This window comes from Tupaia chinensis, unplaced genomic scaffold (assembly GCF_000334495.1).
Source record: "Tupaia chinensis unplaced genomic scaffold, TupChi_1.0 Scaffold139952_1, whole genome shotgun sequence".
NCBI classification, from domain to species: Eukaryota; Metazoa; Chordata; class Mammalia; order Scandentia; family Tupaiidae; genus Tupaia; species Tupaia belangeri.
Genome location: NW_006199830.1, coordinates 386,890 through 405,419, shown reverse-complemented (window position 1 = coordinate 405,419; position 18,530 = coordinate 386,890). Strand labels below are relative to the sequence as shown.

The 18,530-nt window shown below is 35.7% G+C and overlaps 1 long non-coding RNA gene across 1 annotated transcript in view; it reads left to right on the top strand.

Annotated features, from left to right (window-relative positions):
* Positions 1-6,010, top strand: part of LOC102478108 (uncharacterized) — a 36,302-nt gene extending 30,292 nt beyond the window's left edge. The window contains exon 4 of the long non-coding RNA XR_336584.1: positions 5,898-6,010. This is a non-coding gene — a long non-coding RNA (uncharacterized LOC102478108). The remainder of the gene's footprint in view (positions 1-5,897) is intronic.
* Positions 6,011-18,530: the final 12,520 nt, after the last annotated feature.

The following is an 18,530-nucleotide window of genomic DNA, read 5'->3' as shown; positions in this document are numbered from 1 at the left end:
TCCATAACCTTTTTGAAGACCACTTTCCCTCACATATGTAAAATCGGAAGTAGAAAATAAAAAGAGAAATCAAAAATGACATAAACGAGTAGAAAGCTATGCCATGTTCCTGGATTAGAAGAATTAATATAAACAAAATGTCAATTCTACCCTAATTAATGAAATTCTAATCAAATTACCAGAGATTTGCTTTATAGATTTAGAAAAATAATTACAGAATTCACTTGGAATCATAAAAGACCCCATATTGCCAAAGAAATACTGTGCAAGAAGAGTGGAGCAGGAAGCAGTTCACTCGCTAACCTCAAAAATATATTACAAAGCTGTGATAGTCAAAAGAGCATAGTATTGGAACAAAAACAGGTATGTGGACCAATGGGACAAAATAGAGACCACAGAAATAAACCCCAAAACATGCAGCCAACTGATTTTTGACAAAAGGAACCAGTCAATTCAGTGGTGGAGATGGTGGTGGGGTAATCTCTTTAGCAAATGGTGCTGGAAAAGCTGGGTATCCATCTGCATAAAGATGAAACTGGACTGTCTCTCACCATTAACAAAAATCACTTCAAAATGCATCAAAGAGCTAAACCTAAGACCTCAGAATATAAAACTTCTATCTGATAACATAGGGGAAACTCTTGAAGAGATTGGAGCAGGTAAAAACTTCTGAAATAAGAACCTTAAAGCACAGGCAATACTCTCCCAAACAGACAAACCCAATTATATAGGCTGAAAAAGTTTTGCTCAGCTAAAGAAACAATAGAGTGAGCTGGCAACCCTTGGAATTGGAGAATATATTTTCAAACTGTGTCTCAGACAGGGGACTGATCACCAGACTATATAGGGAACTCAAGTAGCTTACCTGTAAAAAAAGATCAACCAAGTAAAAGATGGGCAAATGATCTGAACAGACATCTCTCTAAAGAAGACATATGAACAACCAAAAAACAAATTAAAAATGCTCAACATCATTTATTATAAGGGAGTCGCAAATCAAAAGCACAATGAGATACCACTGAACCCTAGTCAGAATGACTAAGATCATATAAAAAAGAATAAGTGCTAATGAGACCGTGATGAAAAGAGAACTCTCCTACATTACAGGTGGGAATGTAAATTAGTTCTGCACAGTCACTGTGCAGAACAACGTTGAGGTACCTCAAAGACCTACAGATGAACTACTATAAGATTAAGCAATTCCACTCCTGGGTATCTACCCAAAAGATAGAAAAATGCTTTGTTGGAAAAGTGCTTGGACATCCATGTTTACTACGGCATTATTCACAATTGGTAAAACATGGAACCAATCCAAATATCCATGAACAGATGAATGGATTGAAAAAGTATGGCACATATTCACTATGTAATATTATTCAGCCATAATAAAACAACAACCTAGCATTTTATAGAAAGTGGAAAAATACCGAAAATTTACTGCAGAATGAAGCAAGCCAGACTACAAAGGAGAGACATTTTATGTCTCCACTTAATATATACTGAATGTCTGTACTCTATGGTGGAAACTGAAAGACTGGAGGATATAGAAGCATGGAGAGTGTTGTGGATACTGAAGACAGTGTGGGAGGAGGGGAGAAAGGGGAGAGAAAGTGAGAGGAAAAGAATCAAGGAGAAAAATAGACAAGACATTTAAGGGACAAAAATGAAGCATTGTCTGTTGATAATGTGTATGATAATACCTTTAACTGGACTGGTGTGTAGTGCATTTATGCTGGGTAAATTCATTTTACATGCTGTGGTGATGTACAGTGATGGAATATATAAAAAAATTTAAAAAGAAAGGAAGCAGAACTCAAAAATTTGAAGCAAATTTATGATTTCAGAGTTTTGGTGTTTCTTTTGTACAATCAAGAAATGTCATCAAATGAGTACTTGTCATATGACAATTTTACTACATTAGATTGTTGTTTAACTGGAAAAAAATTAAGAAGCACTTAGGTCTACTTAGAGAAATGTTTCAGAAGAGTCTCACTGTTTCATGGATGACCATGCCCTTTCTTACTCTCTTTCTCTCTCACATTTTCCACAATTAAAACTAACTTGTTCTATGCCCAATTAAGCAGAATCAAGAAATGTCCCCATAATTGTAAATAAGCCTCTTAAGTTGTTGGACCTCAGTTCCTACTTACAAACTAACAGAATACATTGTTGTCAGAGTTATTAGAAATATTAAATAAGACTACAGACAGAAAAGAATATGGAATTATTACATGTGGTATAAATAAATGAATATATTAGTACTCAATTTAAAAATATAGAAAATGTCATTTGTGTCTTTTCTGAGTGTAAATAATAAAATAATGAATGGTGATAAAAATAAGAAGGTAAGAATATTGACAGGTTAAAGGAGAAAGAACAGAGGAATTTTGGCTGCAGGTGAATTTATGAAAGCATGAAAGAAAGAATTATGACAGGGACGGTCCCATGGCACAGTGGTTAAGTTCTGAATCCCATAGGGCGTGTATGCTCACCAGAAAGACAGAGAGACAGAAAACGAGAAATCACCCCCCCAGGGGAGATGGCTGCGCCGCAATCCCTTCTCCTCCATTTTCCTCTCTGGATCTTGGGCACGCATGCACATGCTCCCTGTGTGAGTTCAAGCCACCAGGTCTGGGACTCGAACTGCGGTCAACTACATGGGAGTCCAGAGATGTAGCCTTTACGCTAACTGCTGATCCCACCAACCATGGTTTGAGTCAAAATGTTGGATGCATGCACATATGTGGCCAAACTTCTGATGGGATGGAGAAACTGAAAACCAGGATTTGTTTTTTTCTCTCACCCTTTCTTTCTCTGGCAAGAGCACATGCCCACTCTCAGTTTTTTAAAAAAAATATGACAAAGTCATGGGTCAAGAGTGTAGAGGTAAAGGCATATGCATTGGTACAAGTTCCATGTGGAATTAAGAGGTTCTGGGCTATCCCTTAGTTTGGAATTTCAGTTGAGCAGACTTGTCACTGTGGACCAGGCTTAGCACCATATCCAATGCAGAATCCTAGAACCTGGGCCATTGCAGGTTTACAAAACTTCTCAGGTATTCCAAGTTTCAATTATTTCGTATTGTTTGCCTTTCTCAGTTTCCTTTCTTGTTCTTTGCCCACAGCTAACAAAGATTATTTGAGTTAGTGCTATTGATCCCATAGGGAATTATCTCAGTGGCTTAAATTTAGAAGGAGCCATCTAGTTTATCCAATCTATAGGTCTTAAAGCCTCACATCAAATTCAATGCTTTCTACCTCTGTGCCAATCACATCCAAAGTTTGCCCTCCATTTTAGTCCCAACAAAACATATGCCTCACCTGGACTATTGTCCTCAATTTGTCCTTCACATAGAACTAGGCCTTAGTCACTCATTAAACCAGGTTCCATTACATCTTTATCATCAGTCGTGCCTTAAATTTGTTTGAATTACTACATGTACATTTAAAGGTAATAAAAGTGTTCATTTCTGACAATCTTATAATTCAAAAGCTTTTCCATGTAGACTGAACTCCTTCAAATCATTCTGAATCAGTAAGATTTCACAGTATTACCTGGAGTGCTTGTTTTGCCAGGTTACTCACCAATATTTAAGTCTCATTTAGGGAAGCAATTCAGAATCTTGTGAGTGTGAGAAGTATAATAAAAGTAAATAAATTCCATTCTTTCCATAGTTTACCTTATGGCCTATATGTTAATCACTCCAAAAAGTCCATGAGCATATAAGAAAACAAGTACTTATTTAAAATCAAAGCTGCTTGAATTCCAGATGGTTCAAAGTATATCTTAATCTATCTTAAGCAAGTCCCCTAATTCTGCAGGAACAAATGGTAGAATGTTATTAAAATGTTAATTAGTTAAATTTAGCCCCCAAAGTATAAAGAAAACAAAATTGCACCTACAGGATTTTATTTTTACTAATGGGAAAGAAATTCTGATATATAAAGAAATGAGGTTATTTTAGAATAAGAAGAAATACATGATGTGAGTTTTAGATTAAAATATCCAGGGGTGTCAAGCAAGTCTGAAAAAAGTTATTGGGGTATGTTTTCAACCTATTACATGAGATATTTTCAAAATTAGCTATTCTTATCTGGTATCATGAGTTCTTTATTCAGACAGAAATCAGGAAGATATAGATACCAGTTAATGACAAAGCTATTGCTCTGCACAACTAGATACTTTGTTTTCTTTTTCTAACCATTGGAATTGGGAAGGTCTTCAGAGTTTCCTAGAACTTTCTCATTATTCCAAAAGTTCCTCCTGCATGAGGAAAACTTTTTACCTCTCTGATATTTTCCAAAGAAAGGTCAGAACAGTTTTTCTAATTTAAGCAACTTGAGTATCAGTCTTTAGATTGTGATTGTATAACTTCAAAATCGTCAATAAGAAAAGACAAACATCAAGATACAGCAAGATTTTGGCCCGATAAGGGAGTGGCAATAAAAGGCAACCCTTTCTACGGCAGACCCACGTGGGTCGGGTTCCCATCTGGAGACTTTTAAAGTATATTGGGTGCATATGTGCTCATGATCTGGGCTGGCTTAAGCCGGGGATGGATAACAGCATTGAGACCTGGCTACGAATGTGTACCTATGTCTTTCTCATGCATGAAGAACAAATAAGCTTTAGAAAGTAGATAAAACACTTTATCAATGAGAGTCTTAAGGATATATCAGCTGTTGAGAACTCTAATTTTTAGCATCATTGTGGTACTATTAAATAAATTGCATTTTTGCTTATTGGTTTAACTGCTTAATTTTAACCATATGTTTGTAACTGTTTTAGTTAAAAAAATAGCAAAACTCATCTACTGGATTGAATCATATATTTACAAAAAACTTTGGTTATAGAGAGTGAAATTTTCTAAGCATAGGTTTGATGTTATTGGACTTTATGAAGGTTAATAAATTATAAATAAATAATAAATAAATAAATAAATAAATAAAAACTCAAGCCAGAGGATCTCATATTGGTGGAGCTCACATTGCTTTTCCCTTGAAGTAATTGGTTAGTGATAGACTCAACTGATTAGTTTGTAGCAGATGGTGAGACTTAACTATGGTTCACTCACTAGAGATGACTTATAATGTACAGGCAAGTACATTTCTTTCTTCCTTTTTAAGGTTTTTGCCATAGAATGCATGTATTCTCTGAAGAGAGAGACAGTGAGAAGAAAAGTGAGAAATCACCCCTAAGAGGGCAAAACCATGCTGCAATTCTGCAATCCCTTGTCCTCCATTCTCTTCCTGTGATTTTGGGCAAGCATGCACATGCGCCTGGTGAGATTCTCAAGTCACTGGGTCTGGGACTAGAACCATGTTGGCCATGTGGGAGTTCAGTGTCTTAACCACTGTGCCACCTGCTGGCCCCTAAATTTCATTTTTATTATCAGAATAAAGCACATTTCAGTCTTTATCTTTGAGCTTTAATGGAAGAAGATGGATGTAATACATTGTTCTTTTTATGCTTTGTATTATGTTAACATTTAATAAGCTGTGTTTATTGGGTTATCTGAAAATTTATGATGTATTTTTCTGTTTTTCTATGCAAAAATGCATTATGACTTTCCCAACAACTCAACAGAACACATTTAGGGATGTGTAATTGGATTTAAACATCACATGGAACGGCCAGTCTCAGTTATATGGAGGGTTGAGTTTTGGGAAAGAAACAAGCAAAAGAGAGAAGAGAACAATCTTCACATACTTCTTGTTCCCCCAATATATTAGGTGCAAAAAATGAATTAAAACATTTCCCAAAGAATTTTAGTAACTAAAAGTATACTACTGCATATCTTTGGGCAGTAATTTTTGGAGTTCGTATATAGAAAAAAGGTCAGGTCAGTTTACTATCTGATGAACAACAGGCTTAAATCATGTTTATTATTCATTTAGAGATTTTAAGAAAGGGCAACTCCTCCTGAAAGAAGAGGAGATAAGTCTCTGCCTGCTAGAAGAGAAGCTACTTGGCCAAACATCACCATATAAACTGCAACCTAACCAAGGAAACAGAGGTAAGTGGGTTTATCAGAGATTGTAAATCTTGGAAAAGGAAAAAAAATATCCTGAGAAAGTATTTAAAGTATAAGAATATAGTTGTCTCTATTTGTGGGTAGGTTAGATTTGTCTCTATTTGTGGATAAATTAAGAAAAGCAGATGGTTACTTCTAAAGTGTGAATTTAGGCCAACTTCACTGCCCCAAGTGATCTCCAGTGCTGGCCAATCACTATATTAAAAACAATGATTGGGACCAACAGATGGTCTGACTATGTTGGACTCCCATGTAGTTGACTGCAGTTTGAGTTCTGGACCCAAAGGCTGGAAACTGCATGTGTGCCCAAAATTCCAAGAGAAGAAAGAAGGAGAAGGTATTCCAGAGTGGCCAACCCCTCTTGGGGGATGATTTATGGCTTTATGTCTCTCTGTTTTATGGTGTCTCCAGTGAGCACATGCTCCCTATAACAAAAATCTCTCTCTTAAAAAAAAATCACCAGAAAATTCTTCCCTTTTTCTATAGGGCACATGTGCTCACCAGAGAGAGACAGAAAACTATAAATCACCCCCCAGGGGGAATGGTCATGTCACAATCCCTTCTCCTCTCAGGATTTTTTTTCACACATGCACACACACAGTATGTCACCAGAAACTTCTAAGTTGAAGCTTTGGTCACTATCTTTAAATGCAGAAGATAATTGAAAGGGGAAATTCTAACCCTATGGTATACAGACTATTATTCATGCATTCATAGATCATTTCCTCTTTATTGTTCATAATGCCCCAACTCTGTTTAAATATTATTGGATCTCAACAATTCATTTATATATGAGCTTATTACATAGTTCTGGCTGAAGATATAACATGCTGTTGGTAGGAAGTCCTCAGAAATATATTTCCTTTCTGATAAGGGACAGATATCTGACAGGTTTGTCCAACTTCTGCCTTTGTATGAGGTCTTGAGAGAAAGATGCCTGAAATTGTTGCATCCATCTTGTGACCATGAAAGAAAAGACTGGCCAAGATGCTGAGCACAAGCATGATGTCCACCTAGCAATCAACCTCAGGACTTTCTACCTAATGAGAAAGGGAATGGGCATTTGTTTAAGCCATTATTCATCCTTCTGTTAAACATCTTAAACCATACATCAATTACTAGTACTAATTGCTAAGACCAGTACTATTCTTTGACTCTATCTCCAGCTGAGAGAAGTGACTAAATAACACTTCTTTTATGTCCCTTAGCATTTTTCCTTCTCATCCAGTTGACCTTACTTTGAACATGCCTTGTCTTACTCTCTTTCCTATGTAAATAGTAGCAAGGTGGAGGCATGAAACGCTTTCTATGATCTCCCCAAACTGAGGCTGGATAAACTTGGTAGATCAAGTAGCTAGACAGATAGTCATCTGTAGATAAGACAGTCACCTCAGAAAATGTTGCACAAATAGAACTTTGAGATTTGGACCTCAGTTAACTTTAGTTTCACCATTAATCTTAGCCTATAGCTTGTTCTCTAAACCACTGGCTCTGTGCCCTAAGGTAATAACAGAATTCCAATGTCTCCCACTCCATAATCTCACACTTCTCTCTAGGATACTTATATTTTTCAGAAATATGACCAAAGATACCCAGATTTCCAAGTGGCCCCCACTTTCTGTGGCTTTTTCTATTAGTGCAGATCATCATGCTGGGATTCTACGGGGGCACTCCTCTCACAGTCTTATTACCTCTCTTGCTTAGATCTCTGACATTTGTAGGATGGGAACCTAATGTTAGGAGAGAAGGAACCCAGTCTGTCTTGTGAAGGGTCACCTTTCTCAGGTCTGGATCCTGCTCCACACTATTGTGTATGGGTAGGGCTTGTGACAGAACTCTTCCACTGTATCGCTAACTAAGTACCTGTTTCTACTGCCATGGTCCTAGTCACACAATAGCACTGCCCTGGCATGAACTTAATATGCACTTTGAACACTGCATCAAAGCACTTGTTGCCCTTGTTAGAGGCAGTGTCTGCAACATGGAGGTTCCTCTAATCCTGCCTCTTTCCCTTCAGGATCCATCTCATCAAGGTCTTCATGTTTTTTTCCTTATGGCCATCTCTCTAACTATGAATTAGCAGAGTTGTTCAATACATCCTCTAAAAGCATATATTTAATAGCACCACTATCCTAGTCAATTTTCTTGAATGAAACGTTATTGCCTATGGAATAAAATCCAATATTTTAACTAAAGTTTGTGGCATCCAATATTCTGCTTTTTTGTTTTTGGTTTTGTTTTTTAAGGGTGCATGTGCCTGATGGAGAGACAGAGACAAAAAGTGAGAAATCAGCCTCCTGGGGAAATGGCCATGCTGCATTCCCTTCTCCTCTGTTCTCCTCTCATGATTTTGGCATGCATGCTCATGTACCCAGTGTGAGTCTCTAGCCACCAGGTCTTGAACCATATTCAGCCATATTGGAGTCCAGCTATGTAACCATTATGCCTTCTGCTGGTCTCAATATTTTGCTTAATTCTCAAATAATATTACTTAAAATTTCTGTGAATGCACTTCAGGTTGTTGGCTCCATCAAATGAGATACTCTGTTCTATACTGAGGAGGAAATGTTTCCATGTCGTGTAAATACTACAGAGACTATATGGACTATCCCTCCCTCTAGAATTTGATCTGAGTGTTAACTGATGATTCCACACACACCAAGAAGGTATAGGAAGGTTTAACACTCACATAAAGAGGCTTTCTGAGGAAAGCAGAGCAAGCTCCCAAGTATGTGTGAAAATGGCTTGAAAGAGCAAGGAAAGAAGACTGGTTTGGGGTTTTGTTGTGGTTAGGGGGGTGGGGTGAAGGTTTTCATATGTATGGCAGCTGGGGTTAACATTGTTTGGATTTTCTGCTGAGGCCAAAGAAGAGAGCAAATGGGCTTTCTTATCAGTCTGCCCAGATGTGGGGCAGAAGGGGTAGAGGGAGGGGTGAGGCTTAAAAGCTGTCAGCAGTTAAAGTAAAAACTGTTTTCTACGCTTTGCTTTGCCTTGTGTTTAATGTTAACTTTCAAAAAATTTTTTTCCAAGTAAGACCTTATTCTATTTGGCTCCATATCTAAGACTTAATCACCTTTTAAAAAACACAAGCGTGCTAAGGGAACCCAGAATGTGAGATGTAAGGGCCACTGCTACCACTTCATCTGTTTCAGATTATTTTGAGGTCTAGATATAAAGGAGTAGAAAAAGTCTCACACGTCACAGAGAAAACATCTTGAAACATTGATGAACACGATCTCTTTAATGAGGATTTACTTCTGTAAACCAAACACTTTGTACCTCATGTTTGACCCAAAATAGATTTACTATAGAACTATTGAGCTAAAGCTTTAGGAGCCCTAACTTGCATGAGAGCCTTCCAAAGAACTCTATTTAATTTTGTATCTGGATTTTTGTATTCTTTATATTAAAGAGTTTCATTCTGCAATTGCATAAGCTTTAGGTCCCACAAAACTTAATTCATTTCTGTATTCATCATAGCAGGGGCATAAAAATATAAGAAAATTATAGTCCCTTCTCCAAAACATCTAAAATGCTTGTGAAGTGACAGGCATATACTCAAACATGTATACATAAAAGAGAATATGATCATTGCTGAGGGAAAGGCAAAGAAAGTGAGCAAATGAAATGATTTTTCATTTAGATCCTATCTTGACTTCATGGAGGAAATAAATTTGGAGTTAGGAAAATAGAACTATTTCGTTATACAGAGTGAACAACATTGGACAATCTCAGCAAAGGAAACAACAAACGATGTTCAAGAGTTAATGGGAATAAACTTGAAAAGGTAGGTTAGGACACATTCGTGGGTAGCTTTTTATTTATTTATTTACTTAAAGAAATTTTTCAATGCATAAGAAAATTAGAATATCAAGAAGGCAGAGTTTCAGCTGCCTCTTCTAACATTGATGGACCCTTTTTAGGAAAAAAAACAAAAACAAAAACAAAACTGGTCCAAATATTGTGCTAACCTCTCTGTATTACTCTATTCTTTTAATAATTTATCCATACATTTCTACCTTATTATAACTGTCTCTTATCTTTAAGCAGAAAGTATTTTGTCTAGCTTTTTCTAATTGCCCTACTGTAAGGGTTTATTTGAATTACTAAAATCAAAAGTCTTGGAGACTTAATTTTTATGCGGAAAAAAAAATGAAACTCTATATATGCGTTACCTGGGATCATACTTCAGAAAACAATCAAAGTAAATAGGATAGCATGGGAACTGATTGAGTAATTACAAATGACATGGTTTTAATCCCATCACAAATTTTTAATGACTGTGAGTCCTTACGGAAATTATTTTATTTCTCTGAGTGTGCAAGTAGGATGATGAAAGTAAATGTCTGCTTTTGTGGATAGTGGGAGCTTGTTAACAGGAACTTACATTCACTGCACATTTACTATGGATCAAGCACCACTAAACACTCTTCATGCACTTTTTGCAAACTTTCTGAGATAAGCAATGTTTGAGACGTAACCTTTCAGATGAAATATTTTTCACAAAGATGCTCGGTAATTAACAAAACAAGCAAAAGTAAGGTCAAAGTTTCGATTCAAATTTAGCACGTGAGTCCAGATAGAATTCTTCACTGCTATGGTCGGCTGCTTGTCACATCAGTTTTTATACATGGCAGTTCTGTCTCTTTCACTCCAAATCACACGTTTTTAGGTAATTTGCTTTGCTGCATGGTTCCCATGTGTTTCTGCAGTATACAAAACTATTATACTCTTCCCTGACCCTAATGACTAATCTTCTCAACTAATTTCTTGATGGTCCACATAGAATCATTACAATATGTAATCAATCTCTCAAAAAATTCTGAAAAAATATGTAAACGGCCAAGTATTATATTTTTATAGAAACCCTAAGATGTTAACCGATGGATTTACAATGACCTTTTTTGTTGTTTTATCATTTTTAATGCTCTTGCATATCAAGCCAAATATCCTTATAATGAAACCCTGGTCTTATAGGTTTATTGTTCCTCAATATAAGTTAGTCTTTTCTTTTTCTAACCTTAAAACTGACATTAGTGGGGACTTACTCAGTTTTGTATCTTTACTGACAAATCTATTTTAATAACAACATCAATACTGTATTAAACCTGAACTATGGGAATAATTTGTAATCACGCCAAAATTAATAACATTGTGTATCACCCAGAGAGCCTCTCAGGGAGGAGAGTGAAATGGTTATTAACTTGGGTTATTATTGCAGCATTATGGACATTTAAATAGGCTATAATTCTAGAAATTTAAAGGTCAGTTTGATTTATTCGATTTAGTTTGTCATATGTTTGGAAAACCAATTATAATCACAAACAACATGGTTATAATATTTCTGATGGCAAGTCAGAAGCTTTTATTTTGAGACACCATAGTTTACCATTTTGCTGGGCATGGCAAGTCTCTCTTTGTGTATATGAAAGAGACATTTACTTCCATTGCCATGATCTGGTTAAAGAAGGAGCAAGCTCCAAGGGACCCTCTTTTATTTCTGGATGTTTGAACTTCTGTTACATGGTTTCCTATGTCTTAACACCATTCCTTAAATCCTGTTTTGACTATAGGGTTGGCTTTGGAGAAAATAAAGTGCTATCTTCACAATATTATTTAATTATCCAAAGTAATCTCTCATACCAAAGATTTTCCCCTTCATTTGTTTCAGTGTTTTACATTTATTCTCACTGGAAATATAAAATTAAAAAAAAACCCTTTTGTTTTGAATAATTTCAATCTGGAGGAGGCTGATATAGAAAATGTCCCTAGAGGATATCTTGATTTGTGTTTATTTTATACCAAAGTTTATAAGAAAAGGAAATAGTATGAGACAATGAATCCTGAATATAGGAAATGAAAACTGGATGCACAAAGTCAGAAATAAGAAGATCCCAAATAATAATAACAACAACAACAACAAATGAACCATGCCAGAAGAAATCGGGAATGAAAAAAGAAAATATTTTTTGCAACTAGTATTAAAATGTAACATTACATTTCCCTTTTTTTCATATAGTATCTACCTGTAATCTGAGAACAATTTCGATATAGCAATTAGTATCAATGGCAAAAAGAAATATGGGAGATGAAATGCCAGTGTAATTAAAGGGTAATACATAAAGAAAATGTGAACCTGGTCTGTGGCCCACACTAATGGATGTGACTGGAAGGAAATGAAATAATAGATATGAGACCGACTTTCAAGGTACCCTCAACATTTAGCTACCTTACATAACTGTAATTATCAAGCTATATCTTATAGCTAAATAGCTTCTAAGAAGTCCTTAAATTATTAGGGTGACAACTTTATGATCCCCAAAGCAGAAACTTTAGTCAAAGAGCTATCTACTTTAGGTCGACTGTCTAGTGACAAGAAGGTACTGATGGAGGGAGGGAAAGACGACAGATGTAAAGACGGAATCAAGACCACTGGGATACTAACCCTTGGCCCAGCATGGCATTCATGTTGAAGATTTATTCTGGCAAGTAGTTTTCCTCTTCAATCAGTTCATCTAGAGTCTCCAAAAATTCTTCAATTACCTTCCCATCAGCACTGGCAGATTCACTACTCATTTTCATGTTCTGTAATGAATAACAATTCTTAAATTGTTTAAACCATTCGGAGTCAGCCATAAATTCAACATTGCTGTTGGGTCTGGCCTTTTCGTTCAATATCACGAACTTTCGGCTTTGGTTGTGAATGTCATGTTGCTGAGAGGAATACATGTTTGCGTCTGGTCTTCAAGTCATTAGAAGTTTCTCCGTTTCTTGATACGATGTGCTCATATCAAGTTGTTAAAAGTACAAGAATAGAAGGAATGACATAAGGTGGACATGCCAAAAGACAGAAACTGAAAGAAAATGGGGCAGTAGCAGAAATATGAAATTTCTGTAAACTATACTTTCCAGACAAAAAATTAGGATGAAAAAGAGTTTTGATGTGGGCCTTGATGGATAATTAAGATTCAGGTAACTGAGGAGAATGTGCTCATAGAAAGGTATTTTGCATTGGTAATTTCTGAGATTCCATAGCATAGAGATTCAACTTTATATTTCTGATTCACCAGTTAGTAAGCATCATAATATGAGGTTATCTATGTCAATACAGAATTTTCCTATTCAGAAAATATGACCCATATTGAGGTAACACCTTCAATTTATCTGTTACTATTACGTATCTCTAGGTCTCTGGGCTGATCCTTCAGTGTAGTCATGTCAAAATTTACCTGTATTAGGACTAGTATTACAGATATGGGAAACATCTACCCAAACTGATACTATCCATGGAACAGATTTGAAGTGAGTAACTGGGTAGGCAAATTTTATCAGCCAACATGTGATCCTAAATAAAGTGTCTGTTTTTTAAGCTTATGACCAATTTGGTCCTCTAAGTGGCTTGATTAAAGAAAATAAATGCTTTCACCTTTTCACTCTGGACTTGCTCTGGGATAATTATTTTCTTCAATCCAATCAGCACAGGTCTTTATGAAAATAGTTATTAAACACATAAATGTTATATGAATAAATCTTATTTTAACCAAATATTTTTCCTCTACATTGATGTACCCCCCTCCATAAACACATATTAAATATATGTTAATAAAACTGAGAAGTTGAACAGTTTAATAATCTCCCTGCTACAGATCTTCCTATTTCCTAATAAAGGACATTTTATTTTTTGGCAAAGTTATTAGGATCTATTGAGGACTTCTGTTTCTAGATTGCAGATAGAAGATATTCTGAAAAATATTTGCTAACAATAGATTTTCTCAGAATAATAAAAAAAAACATGAAAATGAATAAATATTTACACAGGGGGGAAAGCAGAAAGGAAGAACTTTCTGTGGAAGGCAAAGTATTATAATGCCAATGAGAGAGTGTCATGGGATCCTATTAGGAGAACTAAGGACATGCTTAGAAAATATCACTGGAATTGTTGAGACTGCACATTATCTTATGCCCAGGAGTGATGATGGCTCAGAAGGGGAAGGCAGATAAAAGGATCTGGTGAGATATTTTAGCAAAGCAATCTATTTGGCAAAACTGAATATTTGCCTAATCTGGGGCTTGAAATCAGCTTTGGATAGAACAATCCTCAGTCCGGACAAGTAGGTATGGGATCTTGAATAAAAGAGGAAAACAGCTGAGTGACTGGTGATGCTGGGCAGAGCAGAAAGCAACTGTCCTTGCTTGGAGTAACCACTGATAAGACTTTATTTATCAGACTATTTCACTTTTACAGTTGTTTTACCATTGTCTCTAATACTTGGATTTCTCACTTATTGCAATGCCAATAACTTCCAACTTCTACCAAGTAGACTGGATAAATAGATACAACTTATTTCTACACAGATCCATTTTATGTCCTGTTTATCCTCCCCTGTATTTCTAGAAGTTGACCAAAGTAGAATGGATTAACTAGTCTTCCCCGCTCCCTGATTCTTGTTGGGTTTAACCACTGGAAAGAACCAGTAGGAAAGCAGAGGGCTGGAACATGGTAATACCTAACCTTACCCACACTTTTAAAAATTGTCCTTTTAAAGAATGCTATACTTTCTCCTCCCTTTGGGAGGCCTAAATAATAGAATTAAAACTTTCATGATTACTATTCTCTCTCATACTCTAAAAGATGAAATGCTGGGATAGAATTACTCATAGTTTTGAATAACACAGATAATCTTCATAAGAGTGCTTATAATCTATTATAGTTATTAAAATTATTACTAGGGAAGATATGGAGTAAATTAAATGTAGAGGGAGCTAGAGTGGCTGCAGCATTTAACTGCTATGTTGATAATGGTAACTACATAAAATGAATGGTGGTGCAACAGTTTCAACTACACTGAAGGAACTACAAAAAGAATTTCACAAAGAAGCTTAAGGATTTAACCTTCTAACTTAAGGCATAAACAAAGCATCAGAAAGTCTCTAAGGTGGCCTTAAAAGATTCCCTTTCCTTCTTAGCTACAAAAAGGGCATAGATGAAAATCACACTAAGATGTAAATGGACCCCTTTCAGAGTTGCAATTGACACCCTACCAAGCATGTATGCTTAAGTAAGGGTATTGGCTAGAAAAGAGTATGATTTTGAATCTTGCGTAAAGATGGTAGGGCAGACAAAGATGAATTTGAGGATTTTGAATTTTCATATCCCTCTGAAAGCAAATCTTCTTATAATTGGAGAAATCCTGGCTTCCGCTGTGGAACTAAAGATTTTTTTTTTTTTTTTTAATGTGGCATAAGCACCCGGAGCTGTTGATTTACCTGTGGATGCCCTTTCCTCTCATAACCTTTCTGTACCTTTCATTGCCTCGAGTACTATAACAGGGGAGTTCTAAATACAGAAGTAAAGTAGTTACAGCATCATGCCAAACTGAATTCCGAAGGGACACATCAGACAAAATATATATAGATTGGGGCACAGCCTTAGGATTCCAGTTTTGCTGTATTAGTCAAACATGTGGGAGTGGTGTTAGCTGCAGCTGAGTTGGTTAGTAAACCTTGGATTCCAAGGCCCCTAGTTGTTAAGGTTGAAAGTGTCAGACTTGATAGCCTATGTAGAGAGGAGTGTGGAGGCTTAGGGGATGGGATATACTTAAAGAATTTGTCATCTGTCCTTTGTGTTACTGTTTTCAATCAAGGATTTAAAGATTCTGCATTGCACTATCCTGTTTTTTTTTTTTTTCTTGACATTTTTCCAGGAGTATGAGTTACTAAGGGTCTTGAGAGAAAACAAAGGACATACTCAAAAAGGATTTAACCAGAAAAAAAGCTAATAAAGAAATACTTACAATAAGGAGGAAAAGCTGAGAAGATCAACAGAGGATGGTGAGAGATCAACAATCAGCAGTAGAAGGAAGAACTTTCTAATCTAGGCCCACAAAGTCCATTAGAGAAAATGATGTGTCTGGTTCCTGGTAATGAGACCAGTTAAAGGCACGCTATTCTGGACATAGAAAGATGCAGACGGGACAGAAATATGGCGAAGCAGGGGAGCATTTTGGGAGTAAATACTAGCACTCTCTCCTGCACTGAAGTAATTTGCAAATACCTCCTATTCCAAAAATCTAAAGAGAAACTGGGGTCCAGGGAGACTGGGTGACTGAGGCCACAGAGATGAGCTTCTCAAGGTACACAGGAACATAGAACAAGGTAAAGCAATTTGGACCTGGAGAAATAAATGGAGAATAACTAGACTATTGGCCTCTTTCCCCACTTGGATTTCAAGTGGGTTTTAGAAGTTAGTGTTATTTGGGCCACACTGTCTAACAATTTTGTCAACTCAGTTTTTTAATTCAATAAAAATGTATACACCTGGAACTTAAAATACCTAAACATCTGTAAAAACATGCAAACACAAATACATGGATACATCATTAAATAACAGAGAGTAAAGGAAAGTGGAAATTGCAAACTACTCATAACTAATGACGTGAGTTCAACATATTAAAACATGTAGAAACTAGGTAACATGATATCTGAGGAAAGCAGACAAATTAATTTGTGAAAGAAAATGATAAAGTCAGAGAAAAATGAACATCTCATTATTTTCAGATATTTTGCTTATTTAGAAAAAGCAACAATAGATAACATTATTATTTTCAAGAAAATTTACCAATGTTTATATATATGATACATTTTAATTTTTTGAAATAACTTAAATATTCTAATTTATTTGCCTTTTCATAAAAAAAATCCAAAAAGATAAAAGCTTACAATCTTTGTTTTTACACTAATACAAGTTCTGCAACTTAATGTGTTCATTTAACAGTTTAGCACGAACATATTTCCATAGTAGTATGAAAACTACCTCATTTAAGAAATAAATATAAACCAAAAACACAAATGATAGTAGTACGTGTTGTATGGATGTAGTGTAACTCCTCTTTTTTTAAAATTAATTAATTTATATTTATTCACTGAGCATTGTCACAGCATAGAAAATGTAATTTGCCATCCAGAAATTGCTTGGGACCAGCAGTTAGCATAATGGCTATGTCCCTGGACTCCCGTGTAGTCGACGGCGGTTCGAGTTCCGGCCCCGGTGGCTTAAACTCACGCTGGGCGCGTGTGCTGGGCACGTGTGCGTGCGTGCCCAAGATCCTGAGTGGAGAATGGAGGAGAAGGGATTGCAGCGTGGCCATCCCCCCTGGGGGGGTGATTTCTCACTTTCTGTCTCTCTCTCTCTGTCTTTCTGGCGAGTGCATGTGAACTGTAGCAAAAACCTCTCACAAGAAAAAAAAAAAGATGCTGCATAATAGCCTAATCATACATGTTATAGTCAATAATTTTCCATTTCTAGTTTCATATATATATATATTTTTTCCCCCTATTTCTCACCCTCTCCCATTTCCCACACTCCTCTCACACTATCTCAGGTGTCCACAGTTGTTTTCCATTCCTTTTTACCCCCACATGTTATTGATTCACAAAATTTCTTAAATAATCTAACTACTTTCAATAGCAAGCTCTGATGATAGATACATATCTATGAATACATGTCTGACTTAAGGCATGAAACAATGAGTAGAATGAATATAGATAAGGTAGCACCTAGCCAATGCTATATAGTTTACTATGGTCATTAATTATGTATACTTTACTAATATTAATAAAAATTAACAACTGCAATAATCAACTAGAAATCATAAGTAAAAAGTAAAATAGATTTTACAATATCTACAAAAACTATGTTTAATAATTCATTTAATCAAAATAGAAAGACTTCTTATGATAAAGTTTAGAATGTAAATATGCACACAGAAAATAATTTGAATAAATTAAAAGTCTACATTTTTTGATAGCTTTTATACAATTAGCTATTATAAGTATATAGATTATCTCTCAACTGAGTTCATAATTACAATGCAATTGTACTAAAATATACAGTTAGGTTTATTGTTTAATACAGTAAACTTAATAAAAATTTTCACAAAGAATAAAAGTCCATGAACAACTAAGTGAATTTATAAAGGAAAGTAAAGTTTGTAGGAGGGAATACATAATTATTTGAGAAATTAAAATGTAATATAAAGCTACAGTAAAATAAAACTATATTGTTTTTATTCATATCTTTAAGATTTTTTTTTTTTTTTGCCATAAGTTGTGTGTACTCACCAGAGAGAGAGGGAGACAAAAGTGAGAAATCACTCCCAGGGTGGGGAAGGGATTGGCCATACCAAAATTCCTTCTCCTCATTCTCCTCTCAGGATTTTGGGCACACAGGCACACATGCTTAGAATGATTTTGAACTACCAAGTCTGGGACTTGAACTGTGACTGGCCATGTGGGAGTCCAGTGCCTTAACTACTATATCACCTGCTGGTCTCCAAACAAATGGTTTTCTTATAGGATTTAAAAATAGGTAAATAAAACATAAGGGACACAGACATGGCCTCAAGTGCTTGGAGCACTATAAACAATACATATTGCACCACAAATCAATGGGGAAAAAAAACAAAGACTTAATTTTGGAAAAGTAGCTTACTATATG